Source organism: Bidens hawaiensis, unplaced genomic scaffold (genome assembly GCF_021521415.1).
Source record: "Bidens hawaiensis isolate Kalapana, Puna unplaced genomic scaffold, B.hawaiensis_p1.1 tig00000536_1, whole genome shotgun sequence".
NCBI lineage: Eukaryota > Viridiplantae > Streptophyta > Magnoliopsida > Asterales > Asteraceae > Bidens > Bidens hawaiensis.
In genome coordinates this window covers 730075-736412 of record NW_027491034.1, presented here as the reverse complement: position 1 = coordinate 736412, position 6338 = coordinate 730075, and positions in this window count along the sequence as shown.

Sequence of the window (6338 nt, the reverse complement as noted above, 5' to 3'; positions counted from 1 at the left end):
CAATTGTACTTATTGGCCAACTCTTTGTCTAATAAGTAACGATATAAATACGAATTGTATACAAAACCCCACAATACCAATAATAATCATCTCGTAAGTCTATAAAGACTTTATCACTGTAATGTAACGAAACCGTTTGGAAAAACATTTGGTCCATTTGAAACTATTTCACTTTTTCATGAGTTATACATGTTTAAAAATCTCAATGTCGAGGTTAGAAAACTAGTTGACTCACAAAAATTGTGAGTTTTACTAAAGCTCGAATGTCTCATCTTACAAGTTTACAATTAATGAACTCCCTGCTATTAAGCACATAATTTAATACAATGTAGTATGTATTAGTATAAACCGAAAACCTATAACGATAATCACAAGATTGAAAATTTTACATGATGGCACGAAGTCTCACATTGTTCAGGCATAGATTTGGATTCGTGTATCAACGTCTCTATCTATCGGACAGGGTATGCAACTACTAGTGGTATATACCAACACCTTAATAAATGAAAAAAACGAGAGAGAAGCAAGAGAAATGAACGACAGACAAAAGCCTTGATCAGCCCCCTTTTATATATGATTTTTAATTCGGCCGTGTATCGCTATGACCTCAACATAAGGTCATTGTGCAGTGCGACGGCCTTATAGGCAATGTTTTGATGACCGAATCGGACCGGTCGGTCGAACTGGTGATAGTGGCAGTCCGGTTATGCATACTTGGTCTGTTGTTGAAAACATCGGCCGGCTACGGCGGTCTTGCGGTTGAACCGGATCGACTATTGGGCGTGGAATTTGTGATTTTTTGGTGTTGATTTGCCAAATATGAAAGATTAAGGAATTATTTTGAGAGAAAACATAGGGATATGCACTGGAATTGCGACAACCTCGCCGGATCTACAAGAGCTCGTTAAGGAATGGTTGTAGATATTTCCATTTCTGATGACTATACATATGGATTTAAGAGCATCCACAATGGCAACACACTGGTCCTTGTTTCAAACTGCCAACTCAACATGCCACATCAGATTTCAAACTAACATACAAAAACTTTCATTTATCCTCCAGTGGTTCTTGTTTTAAACCGTCACCTCATAACCTTTTTTTTCATTTATTTAACCTATATCAAGTCATATCTTTTGAAATTAATTATTCTATATTTTGTAATATTGGAATATTAAATTCTATAAACTCATAAAATAAAAAAAAACAAACAACAATTAGCCATGAACCATTCTTGCCAACAGTGATTTTTTGTTCACCAATAGAAATGTGCATACACCCACCTATACTTAATTTAATACTATACTTAATTTAATATTAATTAATATTATAATTTATTAAAGAAAGAGAAACATTCAAGTCTTTTATATTATTTAATATTGAGTTGAATTCAGCTGGACCCACTTTAAAGAGTTTTATAAACACAGACTACTTGTGTTTGAAAGTACCACTCCAATGATGGTATTGCTTTATTGTCTTGGTTTGAAACTTTGAAATGGTGCCATGTAGGCGCCATTGGAAATGCCCTAAGGGGAAAAGAAGTTTTGAGAAGATGAAGTAGCGGGTGAAGAAATGTTGAAATAAATATGAAAAAGTAAAAAATATAGTAGGTTGACAGTCTACACGCTACACACCATCAATTGTCAAAAATAAATATAAAATTTTATTGATTTATTACTTTATATATTTTATTAATTGTTTTGATATAATTTTTATTATATTAACTTGTTCTTTGTTAATGTTTTGTTTTTACAACAATACCTTAAACATGTATGAGATTATATATATATATATATAGGATTAGATTCATACGAGAAGTGATCTTAGTGCGAAAAGTGCGAGAAGTCATTATAACCAATCACATATTTTCTTTTTTTATTTTCAGTTTATTTAAATACAAGGGTATGTTAGTAAATTAACTAGTTTTGTTATTTTGGTAACTAATTATTATTAACAAGAAGTTACTAATTCTTTATTTTTTTCTTTGCAATGATTCTGTGAACACTATTAAAATGATGTGAATTGACAAGTTCAATATTTTTAAATATACTGAATCAAGCTTTTATTAGACGTTCATCGCATTTGTGTTTTTTTAGAAATTCGTATTTAAATTTTGATCTTTTTGATCATTAAAAAAAAACAAATTAAGTTTATAAATACATAACTATTATTTGTCCTCCATGATACACATAACATCCTACATCACGAATATGTTTCGTACACAATTTTATAGTTCTACCTACACAACCAATAATAATTCTTACAAAACTACGTAGTTACTACCTTATACAACAAATAATAATCCCACATAATACAAAAAAAATAATAATATATGTACTCCATAATAATTATGACATCCTACATAAAAAATAAGTTTCATACACAAGTGTACTTATGTAGGTTTACATACAAAAATATATTGAATTTCTACACCGTGTTATAGAAGATACCCCTACACAGTTAGTATATACGTCCCTACACATTTAGTATATACGCAGGTTTACTTATGTAGGTTTACATACAAAAATATCTTGAATTCCTCCATTGTGTTGTAGAAGATACCCCTACACAGTTAGTATATACGTCTCTACACATTTAGTATATACACAGGTATACTTATGTAGGTTTACAAACAAAAATATCTTGAATTTTTCCACTGTGTTGTAGAAGATACCCCTACACATTTAGTATTTACGCAGGTGTACTTATGTAGGCTTACATACAAAAATATCTTGAATTCCTACACGTATTGTAGAAGACCCCACTACGCATTTAGTATATACATCATTATTTTACACCGTGTGGGATTATTATTCGTAGTGTAGCTAGTAATGATGCAGTTGTGTATGGATTGTTATTGATTGTGTAGGTAGTAACTACGAAACTGTGTATGAAAATTGTTTGTGATGTAGGATATAATGTTTAGTATGAAGAAAAATATAATTAGTTATGTATGTATAAATTATTTCTTCATGTTTAAAAAAATATAATTCTTGTTGACTTTGTTTTACTATGTTGTGTAGTAATTAGTTGTGGTTTAATTAATGTCTTTTAATTAATAAAATTGTTTATCACATATGTTTTAAATAATAAATTCGGAAGAGTGAGTTGACGAGATTGTGATATTGAGATTGAGGTTATAGTTAGGGGATTTAATTGTCATTACGAGTTACATGTTTGTTTTGAATGATGTACATAAAAAAAATACTAAATTACCCTTTTTGTAATAAAGTTTATTAAAATTGGGGATATTAAAATTACAAGAATGTCATGTTAAGTAATGACCATTGATCAAACAAATTCAATGGTTAAGATTCATTTCTCGCACTTCTCGCCGTAATATCACTTATCGCATGAACCATCCCCTATATATATATATATATATAGAATCAAGTTCATGAGAGAAGTCATTTTATTGTGAGAAATGTGAGAAATAGTTTCAACCAATCATATTTTTTATTTCTTTCTTTCCTTTAATTAAATCAAAGGACATAATTGTAATGGTTAAACTATATTATTTTGGTAAGTATTAATTTCTTTAGAAGTTTCGATTCAATCTTTAATTAATATTATTAAGTTCAACAAAATAAACAAATAATTAAATAGTCTGATCGTGTATTATAATATGAAACAAGATTCATATTTATTTCTTTATAAATATACTAGCTTTTGAACCCGTGTATTACACGGGATTTGTCAAATAATAAAAATAAATTAGATCCTTTATTTCAATTGTGATTCTCAAAATACTTATAAATTAATTTAATATAGATTTAATGGAAAAAAACAAACGGGTGGTTAACAAATAGTACTAAAATAGCATGGCTTTAATGGAAACGTCAATAAATTTTTTAAAAAGTATTAAAGATGTGTAATTGGTCAAAAATCAAGTATGAAAATGAAACTTAACTCAATAATAAATAAAATTCACACTATTATAACCCACTTGACAAAATGGTTTTGACCCATGACCCATGAATAGCTAGAATGAATGAGATGAGAGATTAGGAATTAGAAGAAATGTAGGCTTGACACCTAAATTTCAACATTTTCTTTTATTAGTATTGTAAGATTAATTTTTGTTGTTAGTTAAATTAAAAAAAAAACATCCAATTTTGGTGGGCATATCATATCAGTTTCAATATTTATGACTTATTCACATTTTTATTGTAGTGTAGAAGTTTTGATCAAACGTATAAGTTGTTTCAATAACTTTTCAAATGACAGAGTATTATTGAACCATATATTTACATCCTACATAATATATTTACATCCTACACAATATATTTACATACTATGTATCTTTACGCAACATATAACCCTACACAACCTACACAATGTGTTTAGATCATGCACAACATATTTACGAACTATATATTCACACAAATCCTACACAACTTTTCAAATGTAGTGTAGGATGTAAATATATTGTGTAGTATGTGTAGGATTGAATGCTATGTGAATATATAGTGCACAAATATGTTGTACGTGATGTAAATATGTTGTATTGGTCGTGTAGGGCTAAATGTCGTGGAGGATGTAAATATATTGATTTTGAATAACAAATGAAGGAAAGAAATATACCTTAATTGTAAATAATATTTTATAAGTTTTGATATACCAGCTTTGAGATATAAAAAACGAAAAATAATTTAGATGTTCAATTTTAAAAAAATATGCACAAATTATTATTTTAAATCATGCAAATGACATAAGTTTGTAAAATAAACATCTTATAGATAAAGTTTTTCATGTATATTTTATAAATAAATAATTTGAAATAAAGTAACGATTTGCAAAACATGAATAAAAAAATTAAAAGAATGTATTAATTTGTCTCAGTTTAGGAAATTGGAAATCATGTTTAAAATGAACCTATTTAAAAATATTTAGTTCAATTTTTTCAATTTAGGAAACTAGAAAATCGTGGATGATGAAAGAGTGAAATGTGGCATATTTCAACATCTGATGTAGAATCAAAATTACAACAATACCCTTTTTCATTAAAAAGTATTAAAATCATGAGACAAAAATTACAATAATGTCATACTCAATTTAGTCCATAGATCATTCCTAATCAAGGGCTATAATTCACTTCTCGCACTTCTTACATTAAGATCATTTCTCTATTGAACCATCCAATATATATATATATATATAGAGCAAGGTTATAATAAGAAGTAAATTTTTTCTAAAAAATGTAGGAAGAGTTCTAAACCGTTAGATTTAATAGATCAAGTAAGGGTAAGATTGTAATCATTGAATTTTTTTCATTATGGAATGTAAATAACAAAAATAATATTATCCCTTTTTTTGCTAATCAATCAGCCATCATCGGTCAGTTATAGTTTTTTGGATCTGCATTTACTTTGCTTCTTTTTTGGTTAGTTATATGTTTCCCTTCTTGATTAAAGAAACAATAATTTAACATATGGTGTAGAAGCCCTCTCAATATTTAGTGTCTTTATAAACAATAAAAAAGGGAAAAGGTGAAGGTCATACAATTGGATAAAGAAAGAAGACGAAAGGTTAAACTTTTAACCGACAGCAAGAGTAACCAGACTCCAAGATTCATTATGATCTTCTAGAAAAAAAAGAGGTTGCAATAACAAGACTCCAAGATTCATTATGATCTTCTAGAAAAAAAAGAGGGAAGCCCAGTTATGGCCTGATAACATTCCACCATGTTGTTCAACATTGTAAACATAATTCATGAATAACAACTCTAAATTTTTTATTTAATATATTGTTTTTATTCATCATAGTGTTTTAGTTCATCCAAAAGAAACAACGAATCTATATATCTATATGTTCATTATAATAATTATTTTATAGATGTTGGCATATAAGTGGAGTGTTTTAGTTTATAACTGTAGTGTTTTAACTGATACAATCGAATGTGTTTATTACAATTATTCTTAGATGAGTTATAGTGTTTTTGGTCATTGTAATTGTGCTTTTGTTTATTGTAGTTATTCACAAAATTATGAATCAATAAGGAGATTCTAGTTTTTTTTAGTTGTGCTTTGATTGAGGTTAAATTATAGGAAAATAAATTGTATTTAGTTGGTTTGCATTTTATTGTTAGGGTAAAATTTTAGAGTTTTAGTTTTTGATTAAAAAGAAATTGTATTTTTCATAGTACATTTTTGTCACCATATGCAATCACTATCTTTTTAGTTTTTTTGTGTTATATGTATAAACTATATTGTTTACGTTAACTTTTTTTTGTGTGTTATACGTTTAAATCATAATGTTTACATTAATAGTTATTGGCATTCTAACACAACAAACACATAAAAATAACATAGTGAGTTTGGATAAACGATCGAGAAAAATGA